The sequence below is a fragment of the Hemitrygon akajei genome, chromosome 5 (genome assembly GCF_048418815.1).
Source record: "Hemitrygon akajei chromosome 5, sHemAka1.3, whole genome shotgun sequence".
Lineage (NCBI taxonomy): Eukaryota > Metazoa > Chordata > Chondrichthyes > Myliobatiformes > Dasyatidae > Hemitrygon > Hemitrygon akajei.
In genome coordinates, this window is record NC_133128.1 from 183,769,108 (window position 1) to 183,791,435 (window position 22,328).

At 42.0% G+C, this 22,328-nt stretch overlaps 1 protein-coding gene across 4 annotated transcripts in view; it reads right to left on the reverse strand.

Moving 5' to 3' along the window:
- Positions 1–22,328, reverse strand: part of LOC140728545 (voltage-gated inwardly rectifying potassium channel KCNH7-like) — a 523,000-nt gene that overhangs the window by 264,274 nt on the left and 236,398 nt on the right. The gene's annotated exons all lie outside the window — the stretch shown is intronic.

The following is a 22,328-nucleotide window of genomic DNA, read 5'->3' on the forward strand; positions in this document are numbered from 1 at the left end:
ATATATAATATTCTACTCCTAGGGAAGGCCTGTCTCACCAATGACTACAGATCATAAAATAAGATATATTTAAGGTGCTGTCAACATTTTGGGTAGTGGGCTGGATATGTGGAGGTGTAAGTCACTCCTTCCCTCCGCTAGCCTACAGGCCACCCTTGGGCAAAGTTTAGTACCTGCTTTGGCCCTGGATCAGAGCCACGAGGAGCCAAAGGAGCAGGTGGTGGATGGTCGTATGAGTGGCTGGTGCATAGCACAGGTACTGGTTCTATGATTACGGACACCAGGCAGACAAATCTCTGAAGAGTATTGATAATGACCTGGGTCACCCATCTTGAAAAGGCACTGCACAGAAAAAGGCAATGGCAAACTTCTTCTGTTGAAATATTTGCCAAGAACAATCATGGTCGTCAATAGAACATGATCATACAGTATGGCACATAATGAACCAACATCTACATATTGTAGAATCACCTTAGTTTCAAGCAGATATTTTTTATTATTCAGTAGATCTGACCATGAAAAAGGTCATTAGATCATTGGGTATCAGTTTATAACTAAATCAAACTTTAGTGTTGACTACTAGTATAGATTGTCTTCCTAAATCAAGTTGCTGTTCACTGGCATCATCCCATGATGTAAGACCATAAGATATAGAAGCAGTATTAGGCCATATGGCCAATCAGGTCTTCTCTGCCATTTCATCATGGCCGATCCATCTTCCCTTTTAGCCTCAGTTTCCTCTCTTCTCCCCGTATCCTTTTATGCCCTGACTAATCAATAATCTATCAACCTAGCAACCTCTGCCTTAAATGTATCTGACAATTTGGCCTCGGTTCCTATGGTTTCACATAGAACTAAAACTAATGATCAGGCATAAACAATAGCACCATTAATAAAACAATTTAAAATGTTAAGTGACTTATTTCTCTTGCTATTTATATGACACTGATAGCATTAAATCTTAAAGAAAATACCAAGATGTTCATTTCCTTTCAAACCAAAGGACATTATGTTTATGATTGATATTAGAATTATGCCATTTGAACCATTCCTTATAGCCTGCCAGCTCCTGCTGACATGTACATTTATATATAGAGTTTTGTATAATCATACAGTTTCATAAAAAGAAGTTGTCATTGCTGATGTCAGATGCTATCCCAGAGGAATCTTTGTTGCCAAGTGACTGTGAAGGCTGATGGGTTACAGATTCCAAAGGGACAACTTACAGTCGTTTGGTTACATGACCGATGTTCAGAGATTGTTTACTCTGTAATTTGGCTGTAAATATTAGATTCACTCAGAGATAAAGCTCTGAGATATTGCTGCGTGCTATAAAATGTTATTTCATAACACCAGTGAGGATACTGAAATAATTGCCGTTTGAAATAATCTTTATGTAGGCCCTACAAAATGATACTCTATAACCTTGACAAAAGAAACAATATTATTTTGCTAAATAGGTTCGCTGTTCAATTATTGCCATGATGAGATAAAAGAGAGAGGTTTCTGCAAAATGGTACAAGTGAAAATACTTTGCTATATCCCTGAGGCTCTCTAGTGAGCAAAAAAATTGGAGCCTTGCCAGAAGCTGAAATTATTGAAGAATATAGGGCAGTAGGGGTTAGCACAATGCTTTACTGTATCAGCGACCGAGGTTCAATTCCTGTCACTGCCTGTAAGGAGTTTGTACCTTCTCCTCATGACTGTGTGGGTTTCCTCTGGGTGCTCTGGTTTCCTCCCACAGTCTAAAGATGTACTGATCGGTAGGTTAATCAGTCAACGCACATAAAATGCTGGAGGAACTTAGCAGGCCAGGCACCGTCTATGGAAAAGTATATAGTTGACACTTCAGGCTGAGACCCTTCATCAAGACTGGAGAGAAAAATAGACAAGGAGTCAGAGGTAGAAGTGGGACATCCTGAGATTAGGGTAGGGTTAAATCAGGGAAAGCAGGGCCTCATTGTATCTCAATAAACAAGTAATATATAGACTTTGATAGTCATTCGGCACAGGAAACCCTTCAGTTTAAGATGATCAAATTAACCCCAGTCCTTTCCTCTCTCTCACAGCTCTGCAATGTGTTCCTTTCAAGTATGTAATCGGTTCCTCTTTGAAGGTTGCTGCTGAATCTGATTAACACAGTAAAGATTATAGCTGACATGGGGATGTTCTCAAAGGCCAAGAGGGAACCCATTGCTTGGAGAGAAAAGTACCACACCCTCTCTTCACCACAATCTCCAGACCATTGCCTCTCCCCTACCTTAGCACAATCTCCACCTCCCCGTCAATGTTTTCCAGAATCAGAATCAGGTTTAACATCAGTGGCAGATGTTGTGAAATTTGTTGTTATGTGGCAGTAGTACATTGCAATAGATAGTAATAAAAAACTACAAATTACAATAAGATATACACACACACACAATTAAATTGAATACATAATGCAAAAAGGGAACAATGAAAAAGAAAAAAATAGTCAGGTAGCGTGTGTGGATTCATTGTTCATTCAGAAATCTGATGGTGGAGGGAAACAAGCAGAGAGATTTGAGGAGAGTCATGAGAGAAGATTTGATAGCTAAATTATAAGGGCTATAGATTGGGTAATTGTAAGTAGGCTTTTTCTGTTGAGGTTGGGTGAGTCTACAATTTAGAGGTCATGGGCTAATGGTGAAATGTGTAGGGGGAACTCCTTCACAAGGGGGGTGGTGAGAGTGTGGCATGAGCTGCCAGTGCAAGTGGTGGATATGAGGTTGAATTCAAGATTTAAGAGAAACTTGAAAAGGTACGTGAATGGGAAGGGTATGGCTGTGGTCTGGGGACAGTCAATGGGACTAGGCTGATTAATGGTTCAGTATGGACCAGATGGGCCGAAGCTGCTGTTTCTGTGCTGTTGTGGTCTATGATTCTATGACTCTATGACTCTAAGTTGTTCCTAAAATATTGAGTGAGTGTCTTCAGGCTCCTGTACCTCCTTCTTGATGGTAGAAATGTGAGGAAGGCATGTTCTGGATGGTCCTTATGATGGATATCATGTTTTTGACACACCGCCTTTTGAAGACGTCCTTGATGCTGGGGAGGCTAGTACCCATGATAGGGCTGGCAGAGTTTACAATTTTCTGCAGTTCTTTCCAGTCCTCTGTCGTGGCCCCATCATATCAGACAGTGATGCAACCAATTAGAATGCTCTCCATTGTACATCTGTAGAAATTTTCAAGAGCCTATGGTGACATATGAATTCTCCTCAAACTCCTAATGAAATATGGCTGCTGGCTTGCCTTCTTTGTAACTGCATCGATATGTCGGGCTCAGGACAGACCTTCAGAGAAGCTGACACCCAGCAACTTGAAACTGCTCACCCTTTCCAGTTCTGATCTCTCAATGAGAACTGGTGAGTGCTCCTTCGACTTCCCCTTTGTGAAGCTGACAATCAGTTCCTTGGTCTCGCTGATGCTGACACCTCTCAATCAGCTGATCTATACAATGGCAGATTTCTAGACGGATGTTGAGCTGTTAGTGGTTCAGCAAGGATGTAGTGCTAAGGCTGCATTAGGCACTGTTGAGGCCTCACTCGGAGTATTGTGAGTAGTTTTGGGCCCCTTATTTCAGAAAGGGTGCGCTGACATCGGAGAGGGTTCAGAAAAGGATCACAAAAATGACTACAGGAATGAAAGTATCCATAAGCAGAGACTGAAGGCTCTGGGCCTGTACCCACTGCAATTTAGAAACACGGTAACATAGAAAACCTTCTCAACTGCCTTCCTAACTCCCTGTATACTGTTTTCAGGACCTCCCCCTTTTCCTACCTGTGTTGTTGGTACCAATATGTACCACAACCTCTGGCTGTTCACCTTCCCACTTCAGAATATTGTGGACGTGATCAGAAACATCCCGGACCCTGGCACTGGGAGGCAAACGCCTCCCGTGTTTTTTTCCTGCATCCACAGAATAGCCTGTTTGACCCCCTACTATAAAGCCTCCTATCACTGCTGCCATCCGCTTCCTTTCCCTACCCTTCTGAGCCACAGGACCAGACTCTGTGCCAGAGGCGCGGCCACTGTTGCTTCCCCCAGGTAGGCCATCCCTCCCAACGGTACTCAAACAGGAGTACTTATTGTTAAGGGGGACAGCTACAGGGGTGCTCTCTAGTATCTGCCTCTTGCCCTTCCCTCTCCTGACTGTTACCCACTTATATGTCTCCCAAGACCCCGGTGTGACTACTTGTCTATAGCTTCTCTCTATCACCTCCTACTTTCCCTGACCAGATAAAGGTCATGGAATTTAGAAGAATGGAGGGCGGGGGGAAGAATTGAAATCTATTAAATACTGAAAGGCCTCAATAGAGTAGACGTGGAGAGGATGAGTCCTTTGGTCAGGGAGTCTAGGACCAGAGGACACAGCCTCAAAAGAGAGTGATGTCCATTTAGAACAGATAATGACAAGGAATTTCTGGCTGATAATTCTATGGAATTTGTTGCCACAGATGACTGTGCACTTAATGTGGAGGCTGATAGGTTCTTGATTAGTCAGGACATAAAAAGCTATGGGGAGCAGGTAAATGAATGGGGTTAAGCAGGAAATGGATCAGCCATGACAAAATGGTGGAGCAGACTCAATGGGCCGAATAGCCTAATTCTATTCCAATATGTTATGGTCTACAGTTGTGAGTGCAGAGGGAGTAGAGCAGTGGGATAAGCACACACATTTGAGGTGCGCTACTATTGATTGTCAATGAGGAGGAGATAGTATTTCTGATTCCTTTCAGATAATTGAGAACTGGAACTAGTGCAGGTGATGGAAGATGGGGGGGGGGGGGGAATGAAAAAGAAGACACACATTCACTTTAACTCTGCCAGCCATCTGTTTGGATACTGACAATGATAATATTTAGAGCTGTGGACCTAACACGTTGAGACAACAGGAATGTGTGGCTTCCAACCAGCTCCAAACTTGACACCAGTTCTGGCAGGCAGGATGGGACTCCTCCAGAGCAATCCTTGTTTCTGAAAGTCACCATTCTGCTTTTTACACCTCTTGTGGCAGAGTGGCTTAAATAATATGCAAGACACCCATGCCCCTGTGGATTGAATACCTGTATCAAGAGCCATGCATGCAATCAGCTGATAGCACTTGTCATACTGGCTCAAATGCTGATAACACAGTTGGCTGCTTTCAAATAGAGTCATCACGATTGTTGCCAGGATACTGGGGACTGACCTGCATGATGCACTGCAGATGGTTGCATGCTAACTGGATGTTGAGGGACAGCCGGGGCTCACCAAGTGACAGGCTTGTAGTCAATGTCACCTTGCACCATGGGAAAACCTGCAATCTTGGCAAAGCCCCGTGCTTACTTCATCTGCTGCTCTCTGGTAAAAAAGACTAAAATGTCATTATTTCCCTTTGTTCAGCCAACAGAGATGACCTCACTAATAGGATATAAGGGCAGAGTTAGGCCACTCAGCCCATTGATTCTGCTCCACCATGGCTGATATCCGATCCCACTCAACCCCATACACCTGCCTTCTCGCCATACCCACAATGCACAACGTTGTGGGCCGAAGGGCCTGTAATGTACTGTTCTATGTTCTATATCCTGTGATGCCCTGATTGATCACAAAACAATCAATGTCCACCTTAAATGTACCCACGGACTTGGCCTCCACCTTGGAAGTCTGTGGCAGAACAGTCCACAGGTTCACTACTCTCTGACTAAAAAATTCCTCCTTACCTGTGCTCTAAAAGATCGCCCCTCAATTTTGAGGTTGTTCCCTCTAGTTCTTGATACCTCCACCTTAGGAAATATCCTCTCCACGTTCACCCTATCTAGTCCTTTCAACATTTGGTAGGTTTCAATTAGATTCTCCTGTATTCTTCTAAATTCCAGTGAGTACAGGCCCAAAGCTGCCAAACGCTCCTCATATGATAACGTCTTCATTCCTGGAATGATCCTCGTGAACCTCCTCTGGACTCTCTCCAATTAAATACATCCTTTCTAAGATAGGGGACCCAAAACTGTTGACAATACTCCAAGGGCGGCCTGACTAGTCTCTTTTGAAGGCTCAGCATTATCTCCTTGCTTTTATATTCTATTCCCCTTGAAACAGAAAGGGGACTATGCTACAGTGAACAACAAGCTATTGCTAATTGTTCCATTTTGAACTTGGAAGGATGCAACACACAACAGCCATGAGCATCAACCTTCCTCTGAGGTTTCTGATGTGGAGTTTATGCTTGTATCTCATTCACTGTTCCTCCTGAACAAGTGCGTCCTCCTCCTTCCAATCTCTTCGCACTCCTTCTCTTTATCTGTAACTAGTCTTACACCTGTTTGCTCTCTCCTGATTCTCCCAGGCTTATTTCAAAGGGAATGCCAAATAATGCAACCATGTCTGGGTGCAAGTTACTATACAGAGTTTTGAACTCAGTTCAATGTTCGTCATTATCTATCACATCACTTCCCTTCATAGATCATGGAGTCTTACAGCATGGAAACAGGCCACTTGGCCCAAATCATCCAGGCTAGCTGGGTTGCCCAGGGAGATCGTCCCATTGGACTATGTTTGGCCCACAGACCTCTAAACCTCTCCTATTGATGCATTTATCTAGATGGTTTTTAAACATTGGTAATGCACCTGTCTCATCCAATCTTTCTCGCAGTTCATTCCAAGTATGCACCACCCCTTATACACCCCACAGTGGATTTAGTTTGGCTTTTTTGATACTGATCAACAGAAAAAGACTCTCCTGTGTCAAAGTGAAAACGGATCTCTACAAAGTGATCTAAATTAATTACAGATATAAAACACAATATAATTGATTGCATAAGTATTCACTCCCTTCAAATCAGTATTTAGTTGGCTGCAATAATAGCCTTGAGTCTGTGTCGATAGGTCTCTATCAGCTTTTACAAACTGTTCAAGCTTTGTCAGAATGCATGGTGATTGTGAGTGAACAGCTCTTTTGAAATCCGCCCACAAATTCACACTTGGATTGAGGTCTGGACTCTGACTTGGCCACTCCAGAACATTAACTTTGTTGCTTTTAAGCCATTCCTGTCTAGCTTTGACTTTATGTTTGGGGTCTGTTTTGCTGGAAAATAAATCTTCTCCGAAGTTGCAGTCCTCTTGCAGACTGCGTCAGGTATTCCTCCAGGCTTTCCGTGTATTAGGCTGCATTACGTTACCCTCTAGCTTCCAGGGCCTGCAGCAGTGATGCAGCCACCACCATGCTTCACAGTAAGGATGGTGTGTTTTTGAAGATGTGTGTTGTTTGGCTTACGCCAAGCGTAGCTTTTAGTGTGATTGCCAAAAAGCTCAATGTTGGTTTCATCAGACCATAAAACCTTCTTCCAGCTGATTTCGGATTCTCCCACATGCCTTCTGGCAAACTGCAGCTGAGATTTCATGTGAGTATTTTTTTCAACAGTGGCTTTCTCTTTGCTACTCTCCCATAAAGCTGTGACTGGTGAAGCACCCGGGCAACAGTTGTTGTATGCGCAGTCTCTCCCATCTCAGCCACTGAAGCTTGTAACTCCTCCAGAGTTGTCATGGCTTCCCTCACTAGTCTCCTTCTTGCACAGTCACTCAGGTCTTGAGAACAACCTGCTCAATGCTGATTTACAGCTGTGCCGTATTCTTTCCATTTCTTGATGATTGATATAACTGTACTCCAAAGGATATTCAGTGACTTGGAATTTTTCTTGTATCCATCTCCTGGCTTTTCAATAACCTTTTCTGGAGTTGTTTAGAGTATTTTTTTGTCTTCATTGTGTAGGATACTGACTCACCAGCTGTTGGGTCTTCCAGATTCAGGTATATTTTTACTACAATCAATTGAAACACCTTGACTGTATGCTGATCTCCAAAGACAGATATCCTTTTAGCTAATTGTGTGACTTCTAAAGCCAATTGGATACACTAGTGATGATTTCATTTATCTTTGGCATGAAATAATCTTTTACTGTTGTCAAAAAAGCCAAATTAAATCCACTGTGATTCAATATTGTAAAACAATAAAACGTGAAAAATTTCATGGGGAAGGGTGAATACTTTTTATAGGCATTGTATTTTGACCAGGTCATTTCTCAATCTCCCATGTTCCAGGGAATAAAGTCCTAACCTATGCATTCTCTACATGTAATCCTGATAACTCTTCTCTGCACTCTTTCTGCTTTCATCTTTCCTACAATGGGATGATCAAAGTTGTACACAACACTACAAGTGCGGTCTCACCAATGTCTTGCATAAGTGCAACTTAATTTCCCATCTCTATACTCAATGCGCTGATGGTAAATTCAGCATGCCAAATGCCACCTTCACTACCAGGTATGATATAGTACCAACAGAGTTAATGTATCAGTTTGAAGATGCTTTATCAAATTGGCTAATCTCTATTGGTATTTTTCTGAAAGGACTTCAACCTAAGTCATTTTTCTTTCCACAGATGCTGCCTGAGTGTAATACATTGAGATAGGTTTGGGATGTTGCTGCTGAGCAAGTATAGGGCAATGGTCAATCATGAGGTAATAGAGAACAGGATGAGTTCAACATATACAAGAGGTCACAAATATTTATGTTATACGTGATGTCCTGAAGAGGAAACAAAATCATTGCAACCCAGTTGTGTCTCACAAAAGCAGAGCACTCCCACCATGTATGTAAAGAAGATGATGTGGCAACATACTCTACTTGACTAAGTGCATCCTTTGCTCAAGAGATTCTGTTGATGATGGAAATCTTGAGAAACACAAAATACACGAGGAACTCTGCAGGTCAAGCAGCATCTATGAAGGGAAAGAATAGTTGAAGTTTCGGGCTGAGACCTTTTATCAAGTCTTCCTGAGTCATGATGAAGTGTCTCGACCTTGAAACGTCAGCTGTTCATTTCCCTCCATAGATGCTGCCTGACCTACTGAGTGCATCATTAGACTGTGGGAATTTACTAGAGTAGGATTTCCCAACCTTTATTATGCCATGGCCCTTACCATTAACCGAGAGGTCCATGGTCCCCATGTTGGGAACCCCTGTGAGAGTTCTGAGGTTTAGGATCTGCCAATATTTGCATAGTCAGAGTTCGATGAGGAGGAGCCAGCATTGCTTTGTGTGTGGGAAGGCAAGTTTGTCAAATCTTTTAGAGTTTTATGAAGAGGTAACCAAAAATGTAGATGAAGTTGGAGCAGTAGATGTTGCTTATTTGGACTTTATCTAGATCTTCAAAAAGATCTTGTATGATAGGCTGATCTGAAGGGTTGGGTTCCATGAATTCCAGGGGAACTAGTTAGTTGCATTCAAAACTTTCTGACAGGTAGGAAGCAGACGGTGGTGACTGACAGCTGTTTTCAGAATGAAAACCATGGACTAACGGTGTCCCATAGGACGTCTGTGTTGAGATATTTGTCATTCATTGTTTATATAAAGATTTCTGCTAACAGATTTAGATGTAGGAAAATGGAGAAGATCAAGTGGAACATAAGTACTAACAAAGTTAGAACAAACAGCCTGTTTTTGTACATCATATTTTATGTAATCCTATGGAATTGCAACTGTAGGAAGCATGAGCTGTTGATGAGTCAAGACTGTCTGAAGTGAGAGCACAGCAGTTCTAAAGGATTTGCAGGCACACGTAATGAAGGATGTCTATACTCAGCTTCTGGAGATTATTATTCAAATGATATCAGTAGCCAGGGGTTATGTGCATTGGTCTGGAATTCATCCAGATATCAAAGATCTATGAATACATTATCTTAATCCCCTTTTCCCTCTCTCACCTTATCTCTTTACCCACCCACTGCCTCCCTCTTGTGCTCCTACCCCCTTTACTTTCTTCCACATCCTTCTGTCTTCTTTTATCAGACTCCCCATTGTTCAGCCCTGTATCTCTTTCACTAATCAACTTTGCAGCTCTTTACTTCATCACCCCGCCCCCCTTCAGGTTTCACCTATAACCTTGTGCTTCTCTCTTCCCTACCCCCCACCACTTAAATCTACTCCTTGGTTTTTTTCCGCAGTCCTGCCGAAGGGTCTCGGCCCGAAACATTGTCTGTACTCTTTTCCACAGATGCTGCCTGGCCTGCTGAGTTCCTCTACCATTTTGTTTGTGTCGTTTCTATGAAATCTTGTTTGGCGTTTGGACTGTAGGCTACCTTTCCATTTTATTGGCTTCTCTAGTTGAAGTGTGGAGGCAGCCTTTTGTTCCGTCCAAGTGCACACTGAAGACACTTGGTGTGGGCACCTCGGAGATGACACCCTTACTTATGAAGAAGAACCAGAATCAGAATTATTTTTAATAGCACCGGCATATGTCGCGAAATTCGTTGTCTTGGTGCAATGTAATACATGGCAATAGAAAAAACTTTAAATACAGTAAATATATGTAGGTATTAAATAGGTAAATTAAATAAGTAATGCAAAAAAGAAAAAATTAGTGAGGTAGTGTTCATGGGTTCAATGTCCATTCAGAAATCAGATGGCAGAGGGGAAAAAGCTGTTCCTGAAATGTTGAGTGTGTGCCTTCAGGCATCTGGAGATTACGTTGGTTAAAAGGTCTGGTAGATTGATTGAATGTATATTCGATAACTGTATTTATAGTCACATTTAAATTAGAGTATAATTGCATGCATGTAAATTATGTATTGAGGGTATAATTGAATATATGCAGATAATTAGTGATGCATACTTTTAAAAGGAGTTAAGTGAGTGTGAGTGTTCACTTAAGAAGAGCATATACCATGTGATATGACTTTTGACACACTGTTGTACCAGCTGCTGCTATTGGTGACTTCCTTTATTTGGTGAATCTACCTTCACCACTTGCTTCAGTAAACAGCTGATAAGCACTGCACATGGACAGTGATGCAGATAATAATCAATTGCTGATAGTAACAACTTACCTAGCAACTTACCTTTGAAATTTTGTGCCCAGATAATGGGAGTGTTGAATACTCAGCACAATAACTATGTTGTTGTACCATAACTTTAGGAAGCGAGTGGGAATAAATGGATCCTTTTCTGGACAGCTGCCAGTGATTAATGGTGTTCTGCAGGGGTCAGTGTTGGGACCGCTTCTTTTTATGCTGTATATAAAAGATTTAAATGATGGAATGGATGGCTTTGTTGCTAAATTTGCAGATGATATGAGATTGGTGGAGGGGCAGGTAGTGCTGAGGAAATAGGTAGGCTGCAGAAGGATTTAGACAGATTAGGAGAATGGGCAAGAGAGTGGCAAATAAAATACAATGTTGGAAAATGCATGGTTATGCACTTTGATAGCAGAAATAAAAATGCTGACCATTTTCTAAATGGGAATGAAATCCAAAAATCTGAGATGCAAAGGGACTTGTGAGTCCTTGTGCAGGCCACCCTGAAGGTTAACTTACAGGTAGTTGGTGGTGAGGAAGGCAAATGCAATGTTAGCATTCATTTCAACAGGTCTAGAATACAAGAGTAGGGATGTGATGCTGAGGCTTTATAAGGACTGGTGAGACCTCACCTTGAGTATTGTGTACAGTTTTGGGCTTCTTATCTAAGAAAAGATGTGCTGGCATTGGAGAGGTTTTACAAGGATGTTTCTGGGAATGAAAGAGTTATCACATGAGGAAAATTTGATGGCTCTTGGCCCGTACTCGTTGGAATTTAGAAGATTTGGTGGGGGGGGGGGGGGTGGAGAGATCTCATTGAAACCTTTTGAATGTTGAAAGGCCTAGACAGAGTAGATGTGGAAAGGATGTTTCCCATGGTGGGGGAGTGTAAGATAAGCAGGCACAGACTCAGGATAGAGGGGCATCCATTTAAAATAGAGATGCGGAGAAATTTCTTAGCCTGAGGGTGGTGAATTTGTGGAATTTGCTATCACAGGCATCTGTGGAGGCCAGGTCATTGAGTGTATTTAAGGCAGAGATTGATTAGGTTCTGGATTGGACATGGCATCAAAGGTTATGGGGAGACGGCTAAGGAATGGGGTTGAGGAAGGGGAATAAAGGATCAACCATGATTAAAATGGCAGAGCAGACTTGATAGGCCAAATGGCCTAATTCTGCTCTTATGTCTAATGGTCTCTTGAAACATAGGTCCCAGTATTCAAATACTAAACAGTTCCCTTTAAAGGAACCATTTCCTGAAGAGCCAGAATGTGACTCTCATGCCCTTTACAGGGCTGAACACATTATACGTTTTCAGCAATGAAGAATGGGGTTTTCATTAGCATTAAATTGCCTATTAAAATGAAGCTTGTCACATTCTGTATGTCAGTAATTAACACTGGAGGTTAACTAAGTTGGAAATTACACCAGTCGAGATATTTTCCTTGTGATGAAATGACTACCTGCAAAATTACCAAATAACCAAGTCACTACTCAAACTGCAGAAGTACCCTGTTGATCAGAAATTCTATGATAATCCATTTAAACATAAATACAATAATTACAAATAAACACTTCTTTTGGGCCACCCAATTTTGTAACCAATAATACCACACTAAATTTCAGTAAAAAGTATCTCCAAAATATTCTTAAGGAGACTTATAATTAAAAAAAACTAAAATGTAATTTAAACTGTATGATAAACACAAGATACTTCAGATGCTGGAAATCTGGAGCAACACATTCAAAATTTTGGAGAATCTCAGTAGGTCAGGCAGCATCTATCGATATGAATAAAACAGTCAATTTTTTGGGATGAGACCCTTCTTCAGGACTGAAAAGAAAGGGGAAAGATGCCAGCATAGGAAGGTAGGGGGAGGGGAAAGAGTAAAAAGTTAGATGATAGGTGAAGCCAGGTGGGTGAGGGAGGGAGAGGGGTAAGAAGCTGGGAGATGATCAGTGGAGAAAGTGAAGTACTGGAGTAGTAGGAATCTGATAGGAATGAAGAGTGGACTATGGGAGAAAGGGAGGAAGGAGGAATACCAAGAGGGAGGTGATAGGCAGATAAGGAGAAGATGTAAGTGGGAGAAGTGTGGGGAAGATGGAAAAACATTCCCAGAAGTTGGAGAAATCGATGTTCATGCCATCAGGTTGAAAGCTACCTAGATGGAATATGAAGTGTAGCTCCGCCAACCTGAGAGTGGCCTTTTCATGGAAGATGGCCTTGGACCAACATGTCTCAATGGGAATAGGGTTTGGAATTACAATAGTTGGTCACCAGGAAATCCTACTTTTACCTATGGATCTGTTTGGGCTGTCTACCGCGTCTGGTGCTCCTGATGCAGCCTCCTCTGCATTGGTGAGCCCTGACATAGACTGGGGGGGGGGGGGGGGCACTTCGTCAAGCACCTTTGCTCTATCTGCAAAAAAGCAGAATTTCCCATTCTGACATGGAATTGATCTAGAATTTGGTTAAACCCTTGTATTGTTTGTAATAGAAAAACAACACAGGGTTATTCTTGGTCTGATAATGTAATTTTTATATTTAAAGAAATGAGACAATTGATTTTGATGCAATTTGCTTCGAAATTTTCACCAGATGATGGATTATAATATTTTGTTTCCAAAGAATAGCTTTAAAGCTGCATTTATTTTTTAAGGTAATAACATGGATAATACAGAGTTCTTGTATTTTTCATACAATGCATTAAGTTTTTGGAAGAATGATACCAACAATGTGCTGCCTGGCATTCTTTACTTCAGCAGTGGGTTTAGTTATTGTAAATTGTCCACAGGATTAATGTACAACACTAAATTTCAATTGAAACATTCACATTATTCCTTCAGTTAATGCAGAAATGATATATTATGTTCAGTTGTATCTATGTTTATAATTAGTCTAGAACCACATATTAAGTTGAGAATTGCATTGTTGGACACTTAATAGGAGGAAATGCTGCATAAACAGTTCCATCTGATATAAGGTGGATTGTGTGGAAGAATCAGGTCTGCCTCACTTTTAGGAACTGGTCGAGTAAAGTCTTTAAATCAAATAGTGCTAGAAGGAAACGGGTTTATGGTATTACTTTTCACAAAAAAATGACAAGCCGTGATCTCCAGACTCTAACAGAATGATCTTATACAACCCTCCAGGACCACAGGAAACAATTGTGGATCAATTAACTGGTCCAAGGCATTGCTAGCTCATGCTCTTCAACAGGCTCTCTGCGTTTCTGCTTTCCTCGCTGTATCACTGGGAGCATCATGCGGTCATTTTACATAATAATGCGGCTCACCTTACATGCAAACTCTGCCAACCTTCCTCAAGGCAACTCTGCATTGTATGGAGAGGAAATATAAATTAACTTCCACTCTACAATTCCTTTCACAATCTTATTTTAATCTCACTGCACAGAATTTATGATGCTGGAAAGGGAGAGTTATGATACTGGAATGGAAAAAATAGAGCAGTTAGTCACTGGGAGATTGCAGGAGGAGCTTGCAGATGCCTAGCTAATTTAATAGACGAGTTAAAGACTGATTATATAGTTATGTTGGTGTTCATATGCTTCCCCATCTGTGCTTACTCCTTAAGGATTTTGTAACATTCACTGTCTTAAAAAGACTGCAAGATATGTATTGTACTGTAGGTTTTCTATCTTTCTATGTGCTTTCACTTTTTTGTTAAATTGAGAATATCTCCATAGATAATGTTTGTGTAGGGGTCTATGTTCTTTTTGCATTTTTTGTGGGGGGGGGGTTACTTGAAGGTTGATGTTCTTGTTGCGTTTTGTATGGGGAAGGGCGATTTGGGGGTTGATGTTTATGTTATATTTTGTGCTGAGGAGGGGGGATTGGTAGTCAATGTTCCTGTTACATTGTGTGCAGTGGGAGTGTTGATCATGTTGCCATTCTTTTATTGTATGGGGGGGGGGTCAGTGGTGCATTAGTTGTTTTGCCTACAACAATTTCCATGGTTTTCTTTGTTTCATGGCTATCTAGAGAAGACAAATCTCAGAGTTGTATACTGGATACATACCTTAATAATAAATGAAACTTTGAACCTTGTGTAATTAGTTGATTGTCTCTAAATAGGAAGACCTCACATTCAATCATCAGTAGTGTGTTAGTGCTTTCACCTTGTACACATATGCATAAGCATAACTTTGCCCAAAAGTGTGGAACTGGAGAATATGTAAAGATTACATTTAATCAGCAAGCATATTTCACCTACTGAAGAAAAGGTGGGTAATAGGAGTGTCATTACATGATTAATTCACCTAAAAATAGCAAAGTTGACATATTGACCTGTCAAGAATTATTGATCTCAATACTGTACTTTCAAACATAACTATCCTATTAATAGCAACACACACAAAATGCTGGAGGAATTCAGCAGGCCAGGCAGCATCAATGGAAAAGAGCAAAACAGTTGACCTTTCCGGGCCAAGACCCTCCTTCAGGACTAGAAAGGGAGGGAAGAATTCAGAGTAAGAAGGTGGTGGAGAGGGGAGGAAGGAGTACAAGGTAGTAGGTGATAGGTGAAACTGGGAAAGGGTGTGGGGTTGAAATAAAGAGCTGGGAAGTTGATTGGTGAAAGAGATAAAGGGCTAGAGAAGAGGGAATCTGACTGGAGGACAAAAGACCATGGAAGAAAGGGAAGGGAGAGGAGCATCAGAGGAAGGTTATAGACAGGTAAGGAGTTAAGGTGAGAGAGGGAAATGGGAATGGGGAATAGTGAAGAAGAGGAGGATCCACTACAGGAAGCTGGAGAAATCTTGTTCATATATTTGTCTAAGTTACGTACAATTTTTAGACCATTTTACCTAAGCATAAATTTGCAAAGTGTTTATTTTTACTGTGCATAAACCCTTGTAATACTACATGGTTCACTTATAGTCAAATATTTGTTTTTTTGGTTAAGGTGAGATAATACTTGACTGGAAAGAGGCCTGTGTTGCTTTGTGTTATTTGATGCCTTCAAGCAGGCATTTGTTTACCGGAAGGCTAAGTATAGATTCATTAGACAAATCACAGTTCATCAGGGTAGGATGTGGAGTAATCTGAGCAAACAGACAGGCTCTAAATGATGTGATACATGATCTCTTCTACCTGTGTTTACTTCACAGTAAAATTAATTTGAGCAGATTCAACTAATCTTTCAATGAGGCATTTTATTGATATTAAATGATAAGGACTCCGAACTAAATTGATTTAATTAGGATGAAGAAGGGGAAGGATGAAAGGCAGAAGAGAGGAATGATGGGAGAGTGGAGAGAAGAGAGGTAGGAGAGGGAGAGGAGAGAGTAAAGTCGAGGAATTAGAGATGAGATAGCTACAGAGTAGAAATGGGTCCTCGCCCATCAATAACAATAAGGCATTATGGTACATCTGACAAGAGATTGTGAGCTGAATAATTCAGAGTAGTTGGGCTACTAGCACGCATTAAACAACTCAACGTGATTGGGTTGCATAGATAATGATTTGGAGAAGAGGTCTTGAATCCATTATAATCTCAGTGATAATTAAGACAGAAGGAATCAAAGTGCAGTATTATGCAAGAGTCTTAGGCACATATATACAGCCTGGGTGCCCAAGATTTTTGCACAGTACTTTAGTAATTTTATGTATTCCATTATATTGCTGCTGCTAAAAAACAAATTTCATGACATACGTGAGTGATGATGAACCTGATTCTGATAGGGTCTCTATTTTGGACTGAGAGTGGGAGGGGGCAGAGATGGTGGAATCATGGTTGGGAAAAGGGGAATTGAGAGGGGAGAGAGCGGGAAGTACCAGAGAGACATTCTGTATTGATTACTAAACCATTTGTTTGGAATCAAATGACCATGTCTGGTGTCTCAGGACTGGGTGCGTCTACACCTGTGTCTGTTGCCACCCCTGGCACTCCTTCTCTGCCATGTTTCCCATATTCCTCCCACGGCACTCCGCCCTTGCCATCCCCATCATCCTTTGCTCCTGCCAGATTTACAAACTTGCTGTCTGCTCCACATTGACAAATACCGATGAGTCCCTGAGGAGACCGTCAGCTGATGCAACCTGCAGCTTGGTCATCTCTGAGGCCAAAGTACGCAAATGTTTCCAAGGAGTGGACAGTCCCAAGGCTGTGGGACCAGACGGCATCCTAGGGCAGGTACTCAGGATGTGCTTGGCACAACCTGCAGGTGTGTTTACAGACAACTTTATCTCTCCCTCTCCCTGTGTAGAGAGCCCACCTGCTTCAAAACATCCACCACTGTTCTGATACCTAAAAAAACCAAGATAGCATGCATAAATAACTGGAGTCCTGTCAATCTCACCTCAATAATAAGCAAATGCTTTGAGCGGCTGGTCAAGGATTACATCCGCAGCATGCTATCACCTACACTGGATCCCCTACAATTCGCCTACCGACACAACCGATGATGCAATAGTACAGCTCTACACACCACCCTTACACATCTGGAGAAGAGGGATGCTTATGTAAGAATGTTATTCTTGGACTACAGTTCAGCATTCAACACCAGGTTTGACAAGAAGCTCAGAGACCTCGGCCCTCAGTCTGCCTTGTGTAGCTGGATCCTGGACTTCCTGTCAGATCGCTGGCAGGTGGTAAGAGTGGGCTCCCTCACCTCTGCCCCTCTGACCCTCAACACAGATGCCCCTCAGGGCTGTGTACTAAGCCCCCTTCTTTACTCTCTGTATACCTGTGACTGCGTCACCACCCACAGCTCTAATCTGCTAATTAAATTTGCTGATGACACTACACTGATTGGCCTAATCTCAAATAATAATGAGGCAGCCTGCAGAGGAGAAGTCATCATCCTAACACAATGGTGTCGAGAAAACAACCTCTGCCTCAATGTCGCTAAAACAAAGGAGCTGGTTGTGGATTACAGGAGGAATGGAGACAGGCTAGTCCCTATTGACATCAATGGATCTGAGGTTGAGAGGGTGAACAGCTTTAAGTTCCTCAGCATAAACATCACTGAGGATCTCACGTGGTCTGTACATACCAGCTGTATGGTGAAAAAGGCACAACAGCACCTCTTTCACCTCAGACGGCTGAAGAAGTTTGGTGTGGGCACCCAAATCCCAAGTACCTTCTATCGGGACACAACTGAGAGCATCCTGACTGGCTGCATCACTGCCTGGTATGGGAATTGTACCTCCCTCAATCACAAGTCTCTGCAGAGAGTGCTGCAGACAGCCCAGCGCATCTGTCGATGTGAATTTCCCACTATTCAGGACATTTACAAAGACAGGCATGTAAAAAGGGCCTGAAGGATCATTGGGGACCCGAGTCACCCCAACCACAAACTGTTCCAGCTGTTACCATCTGGGAAATGCTACTGAAGCATAAAAGCCAGGACCAACAGGCTCCAGGGACAGCTTCTTCCACCAGGCCATCAGACTGATTAATTCATGTTGACACAACTGTATTTCTTTGTTGTATTGACCATCCTGTTGTACATACCATTTATTATAAATTACTATAAATTGCACATGTAGATAGAGATGTAACGTAAAGATTTTTACTTCTCAGGTATATGAAGAATATAAGTCATAAAGTTAAGTGTGTGTGTGTGTGTGTGTGTGTGTGTGTGTGTGTGTGTGTGTGTGTGTGTGTGTGTGTGTGTGTGTGTGTGTGTGTGTGTGTGTGTGTGTGTGTGTGTGTGTGTGTGTGTGTGTGTGTGTGGTGCACCTAAGACTTTTCTGGGTGATTCTGGGTAGCAGCATGGTATAGAAAAGATGGCAAACTGATTTGCTGGTGGTGTCAAATCAAGTACTTAATGCTCCTTTGTAACCACATTGGTTGTTACTAATGTATTGGGATGGGTTGTGAAAGGACTATATAAAATACTCACATGGTCTCAGATTTTATTTCAAACTGTCTATTGTGAAATTGAATGCATCAGATGACCATTTCTTTACAGCCTATCAGATTTCCATTTCAGGTGGGTTAGGTTGAAATGCCTCCCTCTGTGCTATCTACTGAAATGTTCAAAGGATCAGAAAAGGTTCAAAGGTGCATTTGTTGTCAAATCATGTTTCCATTTTCAACTCTGAAACTCATCTTCTCCAGATAGCCACAGAACACAGAAAGAACATGAAAGTCGTTCACCCCCATCCTCCCATCACACTAAAAAGAAGAGCATGTGATCATCAACCACATAAGTGCCCCTTCCCCCAAACAAACCAGAACAGGAACATTGACCCTTCCCCCTGCACAAATAGAAACTAACAGGACATCAACCCACAAACACCATTCCCTTGCACAGCAAAATGGAAGAGGAATGGGTGATAAAATCACAGAATATAAAAACCATAAGTCTGAAAAAAGTCCAGAGTTAATAAACACAATAATCCTATTCATAAATGCAGAACCATGAAGCCATCCTCCAATATCACTGACATTCATCAAAAGGGAGGGACACCACACGAGGCAGAGAGGCCTACCCACCTGCCACAGCGAGCCACCCAACCAGCTTACAACAAAAGCTGCAAATCTTTCAACTTACCCAATATGCACAGCATCAGTAGCCAGGAGGAGGTTTAGAACTGGGTGCAGGGACATGGAGTATGGTAGTTTGGGAACTGCTTAAGAATGGTTGATCAGAAGGTGTTTAGAATGGCCGCTAACACTGGTAGAAGGTCAAGATGGAAAAGCTTGGGGAGGTAATAATACTTGACAAGTCAGGATTTTTAGGAGAATGGCAGGTACAGTATATTCCTGAGGCTACATTGATAGATGGCTAAGTTTCATCTGTTCAATGTCAGAGTCAAAGTTAAAGTAAATTTATTGTCCAAGTATGTAGATATCACCATATACTACCCTGATATTCATTTCCTTGCAGACACTTACAGGAAAATAAAGAAGTGCAATAGAATCCATGAAACACTATACATAAAGAAAGACTGACAAACAACCAATGTGCAAAAGAAGATAAATTGTGTATATAAAATGTAAATAATACTGAACACAAGAGATTCTGAAGATGCTGGAATTCCAAAGTAACACCCAGAAAATGCTGGAGGAACTCTGCAGGTCAGGAGGCATCTTTGGAAATGAATAAACAGTCGATGTTTTGGACTGAGACATCAACTCTTTATTGCTTTCCAAAGCAAGTGCCTGACTTTGTGTGGGTTAGCATATAACATAAAGGTTTACAGCACACTACAGGTACTTCAGCCCATAATGTTGTGCTGACCACGTAACCGTACCTAGAAACAGCCTAGAATTTCCCTAACACATAGCCCTCTATTTTTCTAAGCTCCGTGTACCTGCCTGAGGCTCTTAAAAGACACTATTGTATCCACTTCCATCACCACCACCAGCAGTGCATTCCATGCACCCACCACTCTCTGTGTGAAAAACTTACCCCTGATATCCCGTCAGTACCTATTTCTAAGCACCTTAAAACTATGCCCCTCATGTTAGCCATTTCAGCCCTGAGAGAAAGCCTCTGGCTATCCACATGATCAATGCCCCTCATCATCTTATACAGCTCTTTCAGGTCACCTCTCACCCTCTGTCACTCCAAGGAGAAAAGGCCAAGTACACTCAACCTATTCTCATAAGGTATGCCCTCCAATCTAGGCAACATCCTTGTAAATCTCATCTGTACTCTCTCTATAGTATCCACATCCTTCCTGTAGTGAGATGACCAGAACTGAACACAGTACTCCAAGTGGGGTCTGACCAAGGTCTTATATAGTTTATGATACTCTAAATAATACTGAGAACCTGAGTTGTAGAGGCCTCGAAAGTGAGTCTGTATGGTGGTTCAGGAGCTTGATGACTGCAGGGTAATAACAGTTCTGTAATTGTGGTGTGGGACCTAAGACTCTTGTACCTCCTGTTTGAAGGTAGTAGTGAGAAGAGAGCATGGCCTAGATGGTGGGGGATGATGATAGATGCTACTTTCTTGTGGCAGTGCTCCATGTAAATGTTCTCAGTGCTGGGGAGGCCTTTGTCTGTGTTGTATCCACCACTTTCTGTAGATTTTTCCATTCCTGGGCATTGGTGTTTCCATGCAGGCTGTGATGCAACCAGTTAGGATACTCTACACTGGGCATCTATAGAGGTTTCTCAAATTTTTAGGTGACATGCTGTATCTACACAAACTTCTATGAAAATAGAGGTGCTTTCATGCTTTATTTGTGATGGCACTAACATGCTGGTCCCAGGAGAGTTTCCAATAAAACCAAGTCTCAGCCTATGGGATATATGTCTGATTGACTGTTCAAAGTCAAACACCTTGAGTCATTAAGCAAAATGGACTTTAATAAAAGAAACACCAATATTGTGTTTTGCCGTGCAAGTATTGGTAGGAGTAGCTTCATTATGTTCATTGTGGAGATGAAATCTCATCTTCACAGTGCAAATGCACTTCATGATTAGCACCACCACCGTACTAAATGGGGCAGGCTGCAGATAGTTCAAGCGTCTCAGGATTAGGCACCTATCAGGTGCTGTGGGCTGAGCAGAATTCTACTGAACTGCAATTTCATGGCCAAACATATCCCCTGCTCCACTGTCACCACCAAACTAATAGATCGTCCCTGGTTCAATGAAGAGTTCATGAGGGCATGCCAGGAGCAGTACCAGGTGTACCACAGAAAGGAAGATCCTCCCAATGAAGCAGCTAAGTGGGGCTACATACATGCCAAGCAACATGGAAAGCAATGCTCATGTTAAGTGATCCCACAACCAATGGATCAGATCTAAGTTCTGCAGTCTTGCCACATCCAGTCACGAATGGCGGTGGACAGTTGAGCTGGAGGAGGAGTCTCCACAGATAACTCCATTCTCAATAGCCACAGAGCCCAGCACCTCAGTGCAAAAGAGAAAGTTGAAGGTCATGCAAGACGCTTCAATCAGACATGACACAGTCCAACTCCGTCTTCTCACGTGGATTCCTGCATGACAGATGTCAGTCTTCGGTGAACTTGACTCTCTCCACATCATGTCAATAAACAGCTAAAGATTGAAAGTTTCAGAGAATATTTATCATTAAAGTATGTATACCGAATACAATTCTGAGATACATCCTCCTGTAGGCAGCCATGAAACAAAGAAACACCATGGAAGCCCGTTCAATAAAACATCAAACACCCAATGTGTGAAAATAGAACAAAATGTGCAAATGGCAAAAAGTGAGGGAACAACACACAGAATTTCAAACATCAAACCAAGTGGCATTCATTTTAGTTCAGTTCAGCACTGCACTACTAGCCCACTGTAGGCCGCAGTGCCATTCTTCACTGAAGCGCCCCAGTATGCATCAGTCGTCCTGATCAAACTGCTCAAAAACAGCAAAAAAAAAGAGTAACCACAATCCTGAAACACATGCAACATGAACCTCAAACTCCACCAAAGTAAGTCCACAGCCTTACTGATCAAGCCTTGCAAAGTAGATCCCAAGACTCCTGCATTTCCCTCTAACAACTCCTAGCAAGAGGAAGAGGAAGA